We start from the raw sequence: 19,141 nt of genomic DNA, 5'->3' as shown, positions 1-19,141 counted from the left end.
ATGAGATTTTTAAGTCTCATAAATAATCCCCCAAGGTCACTCTCAGGTTCACAATTCCCCTCAAACACACCCTCCTTTACAATGGTGTGCTTAGAGCGGTAATCAAATACATCCATATTAATTTTGGTGACTGAAAATAACTCTAAAAGACAAAAGAACGCTCAGCTGCAGGTAGGTAGATATTATTATACTGTAAAAATTGTGGAATCAACCTGCGCTAATGAGCAAAGTGTATGAATAAAACAAGTGCAGCTGCAAATAAAACTCCAAATATCTATGAAGTGACAAACATAAAAAATAAACTTAATTGCGCTAGCAAAAATGAAAAAATAAAGTGCTAAGAACACACCATACATATGATAACAGTGAGTGCATAAACATCTTATCCCAAAATGCGAGCAAAAATGAAAACAAAATAAAGTGCTAAGAAAGCACCATACATGTGATAACAATGAGTATACAATCATTGGTCATAGACAGAAGCCGTCTATTAACAGTCTATAATAATGTGAATCCCATAAATTCAAGCTGAAAAAGTCCGCTCCATGTGTTTCATCCTCACACGCCAAGGGTTAATAAGCCAAAATACTTCTATTCGGGTATACAGTAACAACGACAAGAGAAGTAGTAGATGTACGCTTACCCCAGGTGTTGGACCTCCCCTGTGGCAAGGTCTTGTGAGCTTGCAGATTTCACCCTCTGCAGGGACAAGTTGTTAATCTCCTGGTCCTGGCAGCGTATGCCGCCGACTTCCGTATGGCCGGGATGATCCAACTGTTCGAACCTCAGAGGGGGGACTCAGGAATGCCAGAAACCCATAAACAGGAGAGGGAGGCAAAACGGAGAAAATACTCCAATAGTGTGATATCGTTTTTAAGCTATTTATTGGTTAAAACATACCACAAGAGATCATATAAAACTCAAGTATAAAAATTCATTAAAAAAGCCGGCATATTCAAAGGCAGAACGCCCGTGCAAACAAATAATTCGAACACGTGATGGCTAGCACTGCGAGGCCACGCCCTACATGTTTCGTCATACGTGACGTCTACGGGGGCACGGGCGACGCAATGAACCATCACTATATATATCAGAACACGAAATTATAAACACGCCCACATCTCCACCCATGTCCGTCATTCGACCATGTCTTTTGACATGTATGGAGAGTCGTCGGAGCCGTCAATGAAGACCGCCCACAGGGCGGAACACACATGTATAGTAAACAAGGAAGCATTAACCAAGACTCATTACGGCGGACGCCAAACACATTTGTAGGCATGCGCAAGGACGAGCCAAGCCTCGATCTGGCTGGTAATAAAAAACATTCATATAAAGGCTAAATAGAAACCGGAAGGAATTGAATGTATCCCTTAAATGACCTCTGGAGCCATGCATCCATGTCAAATACAGAACTTCCGGTTCTATATAGCCAAAAAATATTCCTTGAAAGACCTTAATATTAAGTTAAAAGTTAAAAATTAAAAAATATATAAATTATATAATATACGTGGCCTCTAACCACAAAGTATCTTAATCACTCTTGAAAAATGTTTAGATTTTTCTTTCTGTTAAGAGGTCATATGTGTCTAGAGGACAGTGTTCAACCGATATTATAAAGGGGCACAAATCAATTGATTTGGACTATGTGTGAGCAAAAAATACAGATAATTGGAAGTTAAGTCTTGTCTTTAAACTACACAAAAATAGTACAAGGCCAGAATATTATATGTACCCATAGCCAGAACCAGACTCAGCTCGTCCCCTTATAATGTCAAAAATTAGAAAAACAAAAGAATAAGCAGTAAATCCTGAGAGTATAAAAGTGAAACAAATCCAATGTCTCTGGACTTTTTTTACCAAAAACTAAGGAGAGGGGAGGGGGGGGGGGGGGGGAGGGGAAAAGGGTCTTTTTAATCAACCACTAGGGGTGGCTACTATAGCTCAAACCCCATCTAATACTAAATCGCCCGTTCTATTATGCGTTATCAATAAATGCGTTGATCTCAATATCTACATTGAGCCCTCTTGGTTTAGTTTTTGGTAAAAAAAGTCCAGAGACATTGGATTTGTTTCACTTTTATACTCTCAGGATTTACTGCTTATTCTTTTGTTTTTCTAATTTTTGACATTATAAGGGGACGAGCTGAGTCTGGTTCTGGCTATGGGTACATATAATATTCTGGCCTTGTACTATTTTTGTGTAGTTTAAAGACAAGACTTAACTTCCAATTATCTGTATTTTTTGCTCACACATAGTCCAAATCAATTGATTTGTGCCCCTTTATAATATCGGTTGAACACTGTCCTCTAGACACATATGACCTCTTAACAGAAAGAAAAATCTAAACATTTTTCAAGAGTGATTAAGATACTTTGTGGTTAGAGGCCACGTATATTATATAATTTATATATTTTTTAATTTTTAACTTTTAACTTAATATTAAGGTCTTTCAAGGAATATTTTTTGGCTATATAGAACCGGAAGTTCTGTATTTGACATGGATGCATGGCTCCAGAGGTCATTTAAGGGATACATTCAATTCCTTCCGGTTTCTATTTAGCCTTTATATGAATGTTTTTTATTACCAGCCAGATCGAGGCTTGGCTCGTCCTTGCGCATGCCTACAAATGTGTTTGGCGTCCGCCGTAATGAGTCTTGGTTAATGCTTCCTTGTTTACTATACATGTGTGTTCCGCCCTGTGGGCGGTCTTCATTGACGGCTCCGACGACTCTCCATACATGTCAAAAGACATGGTCGAATGACGGACATGGGTGGAGATGTGGGCGTGTTTATAATTTCGTGTTCTGATATATATAGTGATGGTTCATTGCGTCGCCCGTGCCCCCGTAGACGTCACGTATGACGAAACATGTAGGGCGTGGCCTCGCAGTGCTAGCCATCACGTGTTCGAATTATTTGTTTGCACGGGCGTTCTGCCTTTGAATATGCCGGCTTTTTTAATGAATTTTTATACTTGAGTTTTATATGATCTCTTGTGGTATGTTTTAACCAATAAATAGCTTAAAAACGATATCACACTATTGGAGTATTTTCTCCGTTTTGCCTCCCTCTCCTGTTTATGGGTTTCTGGCATTCCTGAGTCCCCCCTCTGAGGTTCGAACAGTTGGATCATCCCGGCCATACGGAAGTCGGCGGCATACGCTGCCAGGACCAGGAGATTAACAACTTGTCCCTGCAGAGGGTGAAATCTGCAAGCTCACAAGACCTTGCCACAGGGGAGGTCCAACACCTGGGGTAAGCGTACATCTACTACTTCTCTTGTCGTTGTTACTGTATACCCGAATAGAAGTATTTTGGCTTATTAACCCTTGGCGTGTGAGGATGAAACACATGGAGCGGACTTTTTCAGCTTGAATTTATGGGATTCACATTATTATAGACTGTTAATAGACGGCTTCTGTCTATGACCAATGATTGTATACTCATTGTTATCACATGTATGGTGCTTTCTTAGCACTTTATTTTGTTTTCATTTTTGCTCGCATTTTGGGATAAGATGTTTATGCACTCACTGTTATCATATGTATGGTGTGTTCTTAGCACTTTATTTTTTCATTTTTGCTAGCGCAATTAAGTTTATTTTTTATGTTTGTCACTTCATAGATATTTGGAGTTTTATTTGCAGCTGCACTTGTTTTATTCATACACTTTGCTCATTAGCGCAGGTTGATTCCACAATTTTTACAGTATAATAATATCTACCTACCTGCAGCTGAGCGTTCTTTTGTCTTTTAGAGTTATTTTCAGTCACCAAAATTAATATGGATGTATTTGATTACCGCTCTAAGCACACCATTGTAAAGGAGGGTGTGTTTGAGGGGAATTGTGAACCTGAGAGTGACCTTGGGGGATTATTTATGAGACTTAAAAATCTCATGATCTCGGAGGTACATACTCAATGGGACATATTTTTCCTGGAGCATTATGTTACTGTATCAATGGTTCCAAGAAGCCTGAGATGGGAGGTCAGCCCCCAAAAAGGGGAAGTGGACCTCCAAGATTGGTATAGATATTTCAATGAGGCTGGAGGAAAATTTTTAGAATTTTTGATTCCCAGAAAGAGGGCTAAGTTAAGCAGATTAGATGTTGAGATTAAACTCATTAAGGAGAAATTATCCCCTTTTGTTTTAAGTGAAGAGTATAAAGAGAGATCCTCCAATCTAAGAAAAATTTTAGAGAAGGAGGAAATAGAACAAAAAAACAAAAAACGGAAAAAATTTAATAGGGATTTGACCGACTACCAAAATAGTTGCGTCTTCCAATGGCAGGTAAAAATTGCCGCAGAAGAAGCTGAGACTAACAGTCACATGGAAGTTTCAGCTCCTGAAGCTTCCAGCCAAGTAAGACAGATGAGGGAACCAGGGAAATTTCTACCATCACAACACTCTAGGAGGGTGTCCTATCGTTCTCCAGGCAGATCTAACCCTGATTCTTATGTACAATCTCCAGTCCGGAATATGAGAGTTCCCACTCAGGCCCCCAAAAAGAAAATAAAAACTCAAAAAAATCATCAAAAAAATCAGAAATTTAGGAGACAGTACAAAGAAGGGAATCAATCCCATCGGGTAGCAACAGGAGGATACCAGGATGTTCGTTATGACAATCAATACGACCATCATGGTAGGTCCTATATGGATAATCAGTCCCCAAGATACCCTATATCTACACATAATCGCTTCCAACCACTGGATGAACATTATGTTAGAGATGTTGATTACTATGGGGAGTCCAATCAAGGTTACTATACCCCAAGGAGGAATGGGGGTTATGACCGACCACCTCGCCATCAGCCTTCCTTTCCCCCCCAAAGGGACACACAGAGGGATGAATACACCCCCCGACGTGTTCATCGTGAGGAGTACTCACAACCTCAGCATTGGGGTTTTCCCAGGGGAGAACAAAACTTCCAACGACCAATAGAAGAAAGAGAGGAGTCAGAGGGGGGAGGAAGACTAGGAGCAAAAAGAAAACGGGTATAACCGGACAAGGCATTTTCAATCTTAGTGGGATCCCCTTGACCCCCGATGAAACTGCCATCTTAGACAAGGGACTCAAATTCGCACCTCCAAAACCGCTTAATAAGTTCCAGACATACATGGATATACATAAGTACACCAGGAGACTGAATATTAAGCGGTATCTGTTGACCAATCCCATCAATACCTTAAACAATAACCCTACAAATGTTAAACACTCAGGCTTGGCAAATGCCTCATTGTTCAATCCACCAGGTGGCCTACCAGCCTCTATTAAAGTGTTTAGGGATCTCCTTATAAAGGATTTGGAAAGCATAAAAAGTAAAAATACTAAGATGAGCAACATTTTGGAATCAGGTCTGGACCAACTCTGTAAAAGAAAGGATCTAGTGGTGAGACCAGCCGATAAGGGGGGGGGAATCGTTGTCCTGAGTAAGAAAGATTACCTCCAGGAATTGGACAGAATAGTAGGGGATACTACTACATATATCCCCCTAAGGTCTGACCCTAGGAATAAATATAAGAGAGAACTTGAGAACATTGTGGAATATGGTTTTAGATTAGGAGTTATAAATAAAAAAGAGAAATCGTTTTTGGTTCCCGTGTCTTCACGGATACCTATTATTTATTATCTCCCAAAGGTCCATAAGGACCCTGTCCATCCACCTGGCCGCCCAATCATCAGCGGAATCGATTCAATCACCTCAAGGGCTGGTAAATATATTGACAACTTCCTACAACCCCTGGTCCGCTCTCTGCCTGCCTATATTAAGGACAGTAGGCACGCCATCAACCTATTAAGGGACTGTGGATATAAAAGTGGATATTGGCTTGCTACGGCGGATGTCACGTCACTGTACACGGCGATCCCCCATACTTGGGGTATATCCTCAGTCAAGTATTATCTGTACAAGGACGTGACACTGCCAAGAAAACAAAAGAAATTTATTATGGACCTTTTGGAGTATACCACAACCCATAACTTTTTCTGGCATAGGAATATTTTCTTTTTACAGAAAAAGGGAGTAGCCATGGGGGCAAAATTTGCCCCCAGTTTGGCCAACTTATTTATGGGCAAATGGGAGGAGGACGTCATCTATGCCCAACGTAGACCAGAATTGGTCTTATGGGCAAGATACATCGACGACGTCCTCCTCCTTTGGAATGGTACCCAGGACTCCCTGCATCAGTTTATGGAAGGTTTAAATGTAAACGATAGAGGGATTCATTTCAATTATGAATCCAGTCAGAGTTCGATTAATTTTTTGGACCTTGTAATAAAGGGGGAAGGAGATGTGATAACGACTTCCACATATTTTAAATCCACAGATCGTAATGCATTTATATCGCGAGATAGTTGTCATCATAAAGCGTGGCTTGATTCAGTCCCGAAAAGCCAGTATGTAAGAATTAGACGTAATTGTTCTTCTATTAATGATTTTAGGATCCAATCCCAAGTCCTTACGGAGCGATTCCTGGAAAAGGGCTATGATGCATCTTTTCTAAGGGAGCGAGTAGAGGAGGTTGAGAGACTGGATAGGGAATCTCTATTAACAGACCGTACAGAAATAGAGAATACCATAAAGAAGGATTTCACTTGTCCTTTTGTAACCAGTTTTTCTCATCAACACTTTGTAATAAGGAAACTGATACACAAATATTGGCATATAGTCAAAAATGATAATGTATTGGGCCCACTCCTCCCAGAGAGACCCCAGGTGGTCTTTAAGGGATTACCGTCTATTAGAGCAGCAATAGCCCCTAGTGTATGTGATCCTCCAATAAGGAAACCAATGTTTTTCCAGAATTTAGTGGGGTATTATAGATGTAGGAAATGTGCGGTTTGTACGGTCAATACCATCAAGGACCGGAAGGTAACACATTTCCATGCGACTAGTACCTCACAAACCTTTACAATAAAATCATTCATTACGTGTTCCACTACCCATGTAGTATATCTTTTAACCTGTCCATGTGGGTTTCAGTACGTGGGACGCACTGTTCGCCCTCTTCAGGTCAGGTTAAATGAACACATCAGCAACATCAGGAGAGGATTTATAGGACACCCAGTGTCTAAACATTATCTGAATGTACATGATAAGGATCCAAGAGGGACACAGTTTATTGGTATTGATAGGTTGAATATTCCATGGAGAGGGGGACCTAAGAGAAGAGCTATATCCAAGCTTGAAATGGGGTGGATATTTAAGATGGGGTGTCTTAAACCAAGAGGGCTCAATGTAGATATTGAGATCAACGCATTTATTGATAACGCATAATAGAACGGGCGATTTAGTATTAGATGGGGTTTGAGCTATAGTAGCCACCCCTAGTGGTTGATTAAAAAGACCCTTTTCCCCTCCCCCCCCCCCCCCTCCCCTCTCCTTAGTTTTTGGTAAAAAAAGTCCAGAGACATTGGATTTGTTTCACTTTTATACTCTCAGGATTTACTGCTTATTCTTTTGTTTTTCTAATTTTTGACATTATAAGGGGACGAGCTGAGTCTGGTTCTGGCTATGGGTACATATAATATTCTGGCCTTGTACTATTTTTGTGTAGTTTAAAGACAAGACTTAACTTCCAATTATCTGTATTTTTTGCTCACACATAGTCCAAATCAATTGATTTGTGCCCCTTTATAATATCGGTTGAACACTGTCCTCTAGACACATATGACCTCTTAACAGAAAGAAAAATCTAAACATTTTTCAAGAGTGATTAAGATACTTTGTGGTTAGAGGCCACGTATATTATATAATTTATATATTTTTTAATTTTTAACTTTTAACTTAATATTAAGGTCTTTCAAGGAATATTTTTTGGCTATATAGAACCGGAAGTTCTGTATTTGACATGGATGCATGGCTCCAGAGGTCATTTAAGGGATACATTCAATTCCTTCCGGTTTCTATTTAGCCTTTATATGAATGTTTTTTATTACCAGCCAGATCGAGGCTTGGCTCGTCCTTGCGCATGCCTACAAATGTGTTTGGCGTCCGCCGTAATGAGTCTTGGTTAATGCTTCCTTGTTTACTATACATGTGTGTTCCGCCCTGTGGGCGGTCTTCATTGACGGCTCCGACGACTCTCCATACATGTCAAAAGACATGGTCGAATGACGGACATGGGTGGAGATGTGGGCGTGTTTATAATTTCGTGTTCTGATATATATAGTGATGGTTCATTGCGTCGCCCGTGCCCCCGTAGACGTCACGTATGACGAAACATGTAGGGCGTGGCCTCGCAGTGCTAGCCATCACGTGTTCGAATTATTTGTTTGCACGGGCGTTCTGCCTTTGAATATGCCGGCTTTTTTAATGAATTTTTATACTTGAGTTTTATATGATCTCTTGTGGTATGTTTTAACCAATAAATAGCTTAAAAACGATATCACACTATTGGAGTATTTTCTCCGTTTTGCCTCCCTCTCCTGTTTATGGGTTTCTGGCATTCCTGAGTCCCCCCTCTGAGGTTCGAACAGTTGGATCATCCCGGCCATACGGAAGTCGGCGGCATACGCTGCCAGGACCAGGAGATTAACAACTTGTCCCTGCAGAGGGTGAAATCTGCAAGCTCACAAGACCTTGCCACAGGGGAGGTCCAACACCTGGGGTAAGCGTACATCTACTACTTCTCTTGTCGTTGTTACTGTATACCCGAATAGAAGTATTTTGGCTTATTAACCCTTGGCGTGTGAGGATGAAACACATGGAGCGGACTTTTTCAGCTTGAATTTATGGGATTCACATTATTATAGACTGTTAATAGACGGCTTCTGTCTATGACCAATGATTGTATACTCATTGTTATCACATGTATGGTGCTTTCTTAGCACTTTATTTTGTTTTCATTTTTGCTCGCATTTTGGGATAAGATGTTTATGCACTCACTGTTATCATATGTATGGTGTGTTCTTAGCACTTTATTTTTTCATTTTTGCTAGCGCAATTAAGTTTATTTTTTATGTTTGTCACTTCATAGATATTTGGAGTTTTATTTGCAGCTGCACTTGTTTTATTCATACACTTTGCTCATTAGCGCAGGTTGATTCCACAATTTTTACAACTAAGAAACATGGAAAGCCCGGCCAGAAACCACAGGGAGAGGCGAAGGAACAGCCCACAGGTGGCCTCAAGGTGAAAGTGCGTAGGGTGTATTTCAGCTGTAAATGGAAACTTGCCTAAAGGTGAGAGCATACACCTGGCAGATAAATAATGTATGAAAAGACATACAGTGGGGAAGGAAAGTATTCAGCCCCCCTTAAATTTTTCACTCTTTGTTATATTGCAGCCATTTGCTAAAATCATTTAAGTTCATTTTTTTTTCTCATTAATGTACACACAGCACCCCATATTGACAGAAAAACACAAAATTGTTGACATTTTTGCAGATTTATTGAAAAAGAAAAACTGAAATATCACATGGTAATAAGTATTCAAACCATTGCTCAGTATTTAGTAGAAGCACCCTTTTGATCTAATACAGCCATGAGTCTTTTTGGGAAAGATGCAACAAGTTTTTCACACCTGGATTTATGGATCCTCTGCCATTCCTCCTTGCAGATCCTCTCCAGTTCTGTCAGGTTGGATGGTAAACGTTGGTGGACAGCCATTTTTAGGTCTCTCAAGAGATGCTCATTTGGACTTTAAGTCAGGGCTCTGGCTGGGCCATTCAAGAACAGTCACAGAGTTGTTGTGAAGCCAATCATTCGTTATTTTAGCTGTGTGCTTAGGGTCATTGTCTTGTTGGAATGTAAACTTTCAGCCAGTCTGAGGTCCTGAGCACTCTGGAGAAGGTTTTCGTCCAGGATATCCCTGTACTTGGCTGCATTCATCTTTCCCTCGATTGCAACCAGTCGTCCTGGCCCTGCAGCTGAAACCCCCCCCCACAGCATGATGCTGCCACCACCATGCTTCACTGTTGGGACTGTATTGGACAGGTGATGAGCAGTGCCTGGTTTGCTCCACACATACCGCTTAGAATTAAGGCCAAAAAGTTCTATCTTGGTCTCATCAGACCAGAGAATCTTATTTCTCACCATCTTGGAGTCCTTCAGGTTTTTTTAAGCAAACTCCATGCGGGCTTTCATGTGTCTTGCACTGAGGAGAGGCTTCCGTCGGGCCACTCTGCCATAAAGCCCCGACTGGTGGAGGGCTGCAGTGATGGTTGACTTTCTACAACTTTCTCCCATCTCCCGACTGCATCTCTGGAGCTCAGCCACAGTGATTTTTGGGTTCTTCTTTACCTCTCTCACCAAGGCTCTTCTCCACCGATAGCTCAGTTTGGCTGGACGGCCAGCTCTAGGAAGGGTTCTGGTTGTCCCAAACGTCTTCCATTTAAGGATTATGGAGGCCACTGTGCTCTTAGGAATCTTAAGTGCAGCAGAAATTTTTTTATAACCTTGGCCAGATCTGTGCCTTGCCACAATTCTGTCTCTGAGCTCTTCAGGCAGTTCCTTTGACCTCATGATTCTCATTTGCTCTGACATGCACTGTGAGCTGTAAGGTCTTATATAGGCATTTGTGTGGCTTTCCTAATCCAGTCCAATCGGTATAATAAAACACAGCTGGACTCAAATGAAGGTGTAGAACCATCTCAATGATGATCAGAAGAAATGGACAGCACCTGAGTTAAATATATGAGTGTCACAGCAAAGGGTCTGAATACTTAGGACCATGTGATATTTCAGTTTTTCTTTTTTAATAAATCTGCAAAAATGTCAACAATTCTGTGTTTTTCTGTCAATTTTCTGTCATTCTGTTAATGAGGAAAAAAATGAACTTAAATGATTTTAGCAAATGGCTGCAATATAAAAAAGTGAAAAATTTAAGGGGGTCTGAATACTTTTCGTCCCTACTGTATGTAGTGGTGCCCCGTGGGGTCGCTGAGTGTAGTAGTTCCACCTGTCACCCTGCACAGCCTGGCAGTCACTTCCAGTCACTTCTCACTGAACAATGAACAGTCCATCATCTTGTTTTTGTTGTTTTATTATTATTATTATTATACAGGATTTATATAGCGCCAACAGTTTACGTAGCGCTTTACAACTTGAGGGTAGACAGTACAAATACAATACACTTTAATACAGTAGGAATCAGAGGGCCCTGCTCCTTAGAGCTTACAATCTAAGTTTTATTGAGGGATTTAACATAGATGGGGTAAAGGTAACATGGGATGCCCAGATAATTGACTTTAAACAAAAGAAAAGATATTTGGAATCTGTGTTTGCAGTCTCTAAAGCTCCATACTTCTCCAGCACATCACCTATGAGTCAACTTTGCTTCCTTTACTGCACAATGCTTGATTCCTGGCACAGCTAGCATATGGTTAGGCCTCACTCTGAATAAAGCTTAACAATTAAGGATTAGCCATTTGCTGGCAGGGGTCTGCAGTCCCCTTTGGTGTAGCAACTAATAGCAACTGAAAAGAGTCTTTTTGTGCTAGCTGTGTTTTAGGTGGACTGCTGGTCCCAGTCAGCCCTGTGCAGACTCTGCCAACTCTCCTGGCTGCAGCAGCCTGTCTAATGCCAGCAACATCACAGTCTCTCCCTCTGGCTCTACATCCACTACTGGCATGTCTCTCCCAGATCTTCTGACTGTGCCTGTCACTCACCGAACCACAGATGGATCCCTCCTGTTGATTTGCCCAGTCGTGTTTCCCGCTGTCCTTTCCTGCTCCTGTTCAGGACACTCCTCGTTTGGGTTGTATGGAGGGGTTCCTTCCCAGCTCTCTAAATGCTGGCCCAAGGTCAATACCCCCAGATAGGGGGCTCCCTCAAAGGCCACGACAGCCTAACACTCCATCACTCAGTTCTTCCACCCGACAACTCCTCTCCCAGCAAGCTGATCCTAGGTATATATAGGAGGCCTGCCCCTTGCCAATCCTAGTTGGGGATTGGTCAGGGCTCTCAGATACACCCCATGCCACTCCTATCCTCTCTCCATACCTCTTTTCGAGAACCTTCTGGAAACTAGAGGGAGGCTCTAGAGAGATGAAGCCACATGTCAGTCACCTCTCAAACCACTCCCAGCCCCCAGATCAAAAACAAACAGGCCTAGCATTTAGCTAGGCCTGTCTAAATTTACTTGCACTGGCTATAACAAAAAAAAATACCTCTAGCAACCTACCTAAGGTAGAGGGTGCTTCACTCACCCCCCACCAGAAATCAGGTGGTCCCCAGCTGGGAAAATTAGAAAAATGGCTTCTAGGCCCAGGAGCAAGGGCATCCCATGAAATAAGTTGTATGGGGAAGGGAAACAACTTGGATGTGGAACTGTACAAATCAATTACGTACAAAAATAGCTATATACATTTTTGGTAAGTGTTTACATCTGTACACTCCTAACTACAGGTCCCTGCAGCTAAAAACACATACACATTTTTTTTTTTTTTTTAAACAATCTTTTTATTGATTTTATAAAACAGGTACATAAATGAAAAAACAAAAACATTCCTCAGTAGGGCAACATACCCCACCAAGACTGGCCATGCAAGGCCTACTACAATAATACTAACCCACAATTAAGAAAATTAACCCCCCCCCTTCCCCTTTCCCCGACCAATTGCTACCAAACAGATGTATCATAGTGTGCACCATCAGACCTCTTTTGATCTGTGATATGTCCTCTATATGTCATATTTGCTCATTTTTTAAAGTGGGAACTTATACAAATAATATATACAATACATATTTCATATTACGTATTAATATATTTATCATATTATTTTATATTATCCTACATTATATTATATTATTTTATACCTCAAGCAGATTCCATAATTATGAATGTTTAGTCTCTATCAATCTAGCCCACTGTTGCCGAGGAGTCCAGCCATGCCTGCCAAACCTTAGTAAACTTCTTAGGACAACCTCTAGCCCTGTATGTAGCTTTATATAAGGGGACCACTGAGTTAATCAAGCCTTTCCAAAATGACAATGTTGGTGCCATATTGTTTTTCCATTTTAAGAGAATAGCTTTCCTGCCATAGAATAACCCTATATTTAGCAATGTACGATGAGCCAGCGTTGGTACCACTTCTTCCACCAGTCCGATAAGACAGACTCTGGGGGTCACAGGGACTGGGATGCTCATTACCTCTGTCAAGCAACCTGCAACCTCCGTCCAAAATTTTTGTATCTGCGGGCATGTCCAAAAAATATGCTCTGTATCCGCTGGGGAGTGATTGCATCTCCAGCAATGGCTATTAGCAGCTGGATATATACGGGCCAACTTTGCTGGTGTAAAATAAATGCGATGTAAAAATTTGAACTGGATTAGGCGATCTCTGGCTGAAACTAGGTATTTGAAGGGTCGATCCCACATATCCTCCCAGTCCTCACCCTGAATGCTAGGAATTTCCCTCTCCCATCGTTCTTTACATTTAATCATTCCCTTAGGAGTCTTGGTAAATAATAACTTATATATAGTTGATAATGGTTTTTTAAGGTCCTCATTTTTTAGGATTGTTTCCAATTTAGAAGGAAGGATTTCCACTCTCCGATCACTACACTGCGCCTGAAAAGCATGGCGCAGCTGTAGGAATCTAAAGAAAATGGAGTTTGGAAGATCATGTCTTGCCTTAAGCTGATCAAACGTGACCAGCTCTCCCTCTCTGGTGATATCCTCCAATACTTTTATTCCTCTACTAGCCCACAATACCGGATCTGGAAGGGAATTGAAATGAGGCAGACTCGGATTCATCCATAATGGGGCCGAGGGTGTATAACCTGTATAACTGGGGGATGCCAGAGTGGTGGAAACTTCCCACGCCTTAATTGTAGTTTTCATCGAGACAGTAATGGGTAGGCTTGTTTTCGGGCCCCTATAGAGAGCCAGTCTGAGACTCTCATAAGACCCTAAATGGGCTGCCTCCAGCACTGTAGCAGAATCCCCATCATTTCCTGTTAGCCATCTCATAGCAAACACCATCTGTCCAGCCAAAAAATACTTTTTCCAATTTGGAAGTGCTAGACCCCCCTGTCCCCAGGGTTCTTGTAGTATTGAAATACTTATACGGGGTGATTGCGGAGACCATATAAATGATCCTATAATTCCATTTAATGTGTCATAGTACGTTTTTGGAATCCATACAGGAGAATGACGTAAAAAATAGAGGATTACAGACAGAAATTTCATTTTAATTAGGCTAACTCTACCTAATAAGGACAAAGGCAGCCTCTTCCAGATCTGGGTTTTTTGTTTCAATCTAGTCACCAGCGGGAGGAGGTTTAAGGACATGTAATCATGGATATTGGCCGTTATTTTTACACCTAGGTATGTCAAAGAGGAAACCCACTGAAGTGGCAGAGTATCATCTCTCCGAGCCTGTGCCTCAGTACCCACCGCCAAAATAGACGACTTGCTCCAATTCACCCTCAGACCAGAAAAAGAGGCGAACTGATTCATAATCTTAAGGGCAGCTTTTAGGGACGGCCCTGTATCCTTAAGGAAAAGGAGCAAGTCGTCTGTGTAAAGTGCTACACATTCTTTAATTGTTCCCACCTGTATTCCACCCACCTCGTCAGATTGTCTCAATGCTCTGGCCATAGGTTCCATTATCAAGGCAAAGAGAAAGGGGGACAATGGACACCCTTGTCTGGTACCTCTACTAATTTTAAAAAAATCGGATACCCCTACCCCTAAGCGGATAGCCGTCCGAGGATCACTATATAACATCGTGATCCAACGACGGAATCTCGGGCCAAACCCCATCGCCTCCAAAACTTTTTGCATATATTGCCAATCTACGGAGTCAAAGGCTTTTTCTATATCGATGGATGCCACCACCTTGGCCGGGGAATCTGAATTGTCTAATTGAAGGTGTGTAAATAATCTTCTTAAATTTGTGTCTGTTGACATTCCAGGCATAAAACCGGTTTGATCAATGTCTACTACTGAGGCAACAACCTTAGCCACCCTTGAGGCCAGTACCTTGGTAAGTATTTTTAGATCCATGTTGAGAAGCGCGATAGGGCGGTAAGAGGAACATTCCATGGGGTCCTTACCCGGCTTCAGGAGGAGCACCATATAAGCTTCCATCATTGATGCCGGCAAGGCTCCCTGTTCCCAGCAATGGGTAAAAAGTTTGTTTAGTCTAGGGGCTATATGGGACCTGAACGTCCTGTAAAAATCTGCAGGAAACCCATCGGGGCCTGGTGCCTTCTGTGGAGGGAAGGCAAGCATGGCAGACTCTATTTCTGATGTTGAAATAGGGTCTTCCAGGGATGTGGCATCTATTTCAGACAATTTTGGCATGGAAAGACTGTGTAGTAGCTCATCTAGTTCTTGAGGGTTATATGGAGGGATAGAAGAATATAGCGAGGAGTAGTATCTAGTAAATTCCTGCAAAATTTCCCCTGGATTTGTTATCATGGACCCATCTTCAGTTTTTACTACAGGGATATTAACTGGCGTCTTTAGGTCAGCAGTCAGGTTAGCTAATAATTTTCCATTTTTGTCTCCCTCCGCAAAAATCGTCTCAGTCCTCTGTCTAATTTCAGCATGGGCAAGATTTGTAAAATGCATGGCTACAGATCGTCTAGTTTCTAACAGTGAGATATAATTTGTCTCAGTGGGGGAATCAGCATGAGTTTTAGCATCTTCTCTTTCTTTGGCCAGGAGTAGTTCTCCCTCTTGATTCCTATCTTTCTTTACTGATTTTATAGCAGATATGCACTCGCCTCTCACCACTGTTTTAAAGGCATCCCACTCAATAGAGGGATCAGCCGAACCCTCATTTGTTTTCCAATAGGAGTCTATAGCTTTGCCAATTTGAGTGACTACCTGGTCCTCTAGCAGCCAGTCTGGTGACAATTTCCATCCTCCCCTTTTTCCCTCCGAGGGAAAGCCAAGGGTGACCTCAAGTGGATTATGATCTGAAACCCCTCCTGATAGATACGTGACCTCGTATATATATTTTAGAAGGGATGAGTTTCCGAACGCCAAATCAATTCTGGCTGCTGACTTGTGTGCGGAAGACAAATGAGAATAGGAAATGGCGCCCGGATTTTTCCATCTCCAAAGTTCAGTTACATCTGCCACGCTGACCCAAGAGCAGAGATCCCCAGATGCGGGTCTGGCCACATTCGAGGAGTCTAGCACCGGGTCAAGAATAGCATTAAAGTCGCCCATCATGAGCATTGGGAAATGGGAGAATGGAGCCAGCTTTACCATTAAATCATATAGTAAAGAAACCTGAAAGGGGGGAGGCAAATAGATATTCACCAATAAAATTTTGTTATGGAACATTTCTAGCAGTATCACCACATATCGTCCCCCTGGGTCAGTGAAAACCTGATGGATTGTACATGCTATTGCTTTGCTTATGAGAATGGAAGCCCCTCGGGCGTGAGTAGAATAAGTGGAATGAAATGTCTTTTGAATCCAATGCTTACGCAATGATAGTATTTTGCTGCCTTCCAGATGGGTTTCCTGGAGAAGGACGATATGTGGTTTAACCTGCTTGAGGTATTGGAAAACTTTAGCTCTTTTAAATTTGTTATTTAAGCCCCGGATATTCCAGGACAAAACCTTAATTCTATTATCCATTGTTTATGTTACAATTAAAGAGCAATCCTAACATGTGTGAGAGACAAGAAGGGCTAAGCCCCCATGTTTTACAGGAGGACATGTACATTGTACTTAGTTTGTGTGCACTATTAATATATTTCACGTAGCATTGGTCAAACAATCCCACCCCTGCTGTTATACCAGGAACTGTAAAACTATTCAAAAAAAAAAGTTTAAAAAAATTCAAAAATCCAAAAAAGTAAGAAAAAAAAAAAGGAAAATACATTGTCCGGTATGCAGCTTGATCCCTGTAACTAACAAACTTGTGGAAGTTCAACCTAAAGGAACGGTAGTTCGGCATGGTATGTTGAAGTAAGTTCTGCGTTCTCTTCGACGCATCCACCTGTAGTTCTGGTAGGGACGGCTTGCAACCGACCGATTATTAAAGTTCGGATACATTAAGCCTGTATTCTCAGGCGATCAGGGAAATCTGTTAACTGTTAGCAATATACGGAATCCACCCTCTCCTGGTGAAAGTCTCCGAGTGATGGTAGGCGCAGGAAAAATGAAAAAATAGATGAGAGAATAGAAAGGGAAGGTGTATCCGTGCTGCAATAATGAACCAAAGACTGTTCAACAATAGAAATAGAGATGGAAACGTATATTTTATATTAGCGTGAGTCTGCCATTATGGATTCTGATCCAGCCAGTCACATGCATCTCGTGGCGTTTCAAAGAATTTAATTGTACCCTTATATTGCACACGTAGTCGACTGGGATAAAGCATACTGTATTTTAGCTCCATCTCCCTTAATCTCCTTTTTACATCTGTAAATGAGCGACGTTTACGCTGTGTTTCTGCTGAAAAATCGGGGAATAGCATAATACGAGCATTTTCATACTTCAATTCTTTGTGCTTCCTTGCCTCAGCCAGCAGCATGTCTCTGTCCTTATAATTGAGAAATCAGACTAGAAACGGACGTGGTGGGGCCCCAGATGGTCTGGCGCCAGTGGGAACTCTGTGTGCCCTCTCTGCTACATACGTGGGGGGGAGATCACCCAGCTCCAATAATGATTTAAAGAACTGTTCCGCAAACGTTGAAGGGTTAGACCCCTCCGCCCCCTCAGGTAGCCCCACCACTCTTATATTATTCCTCCTTTGGCGGTCTTCGGCATCATCTGCTCTATGTTGAAGCGAACGGACCATGTCCTTTAATTCAGCTAATTGCGAGCCCTGAGTGTGGGATGTATCCTCCACCTCTGAAATGCGGTCCTCTGCAACAGTTAACCTGCCTCTGATCTTGTCCAGATCGTGGCGGATGAGATTACATTCAGATGCTAGGCAGTCTATGCGACCCATTAGTTCTGATTTTGAAGCTGCAATCGCTTCTAAAATGGGGCCCGTTATGGCGTCAATCTCAATGTCGTTTGATTCATTTGTGGGGCTTATAGGTGCCTGAGGAGTTGTACTTGCCTGCTGCGCCATCTTCACAGACAGTGTTCTGGCGCGCTGTGGAGCGGGGTTGACGTGGGAGGAGCTAGCCGCCATGTTGTCCAACGAGCGGAGCTGTCTCTGACACGATGCTGGCTGATTATGCTGCTTGCCCTGTTTTTTAGTGGCAGAAGAGGGCATCTCCGTGATCACCGTGAGTTCCGCAACCCTTTTGGCTTATAGCTGACAGTCGGTGAGCGGCCGATCGGTTGCAATCAGGATAATTAAGCGGAGGGAAAGCAGAGCTCTCAGAGAACACTTCCTGCCGCGATCACATCCGGTCACGCCCCCCACATACACATTTTTAAACCATTTTTTTTCCTTAGGAAAGATACTCTGTTCGCTAGAATTCTTGTCCTCTGGAACGATGGAGATAGACAGCCATCCCATCCCTTAAGATCCAAGAGAAAACGTATCTAGGGCAGTCAGATAACTTACTACCCCAAACCACACATGTATATAGCCTTACCATTACTATTGAATAATGACACTAACACCTGTTGGATGTAAATGGCCTGTTCGGCCTTTTATTAACAAAACCAAATAAACTCTAACCATTATTTAAAATATTCCAGCGCCAATCCAAATACTTGGTTGCCGGTCCCTACCTGCTTAAACATATGCATCTACAATTCAATCAGCTAACAGCTATATATCCTTCATGGGGTAGCTACAATCTACTGCTCAATTAGGAAGTAGGATGGTAGTTTATGTAGTCCATTGTAAACCAATATTTCAACTATCCTTATCCTTGGAGCTGTTTGTATGTCTGATTTTGTGTATGTGTGCACAGCTGCGATCTCTCCCTCTTTTTAATGACAATGTTGTCTTTTTAATTATCTTGGAAGGTAATACTCAAAGTGTTATTGTTTTGTATTTTTGCTATACTTGATACTATGGTGTGTTTTTTCCATAATAAAATTGAATCAATCAACCGTATTGTCCAACTATTGTGACCCCCTTGGAAGGCCTCCTCCTACCTGACATACATGACTGACCTGACTGACATACATGACTGACCTACCTGACATACACTGACCTATCTGACACATACACTGACCTATCTGACACATCTACTGACCTATCTGACACATACACTGACCTACCTGACATACACTGACCTACGTGACATACACT

This window comes from Aquarana catesbeiana, linkage group LG03 (genome assembly GCF_042186555.1).
Source record: "Aquarana catesbeiana isolate 2022-GZ linkage group LG03, ASM4218655v1, whole genome shotgun sequence".
Classification (NCBI taxonomy): Eukaryota; Metazoa; Chordata; class Amphibia; order Anura; family Ranidae; genus Aquarana; species Aquarana catesbeiana.
This window is presented reverse-complemented; position numbering follows the sequence as displayed.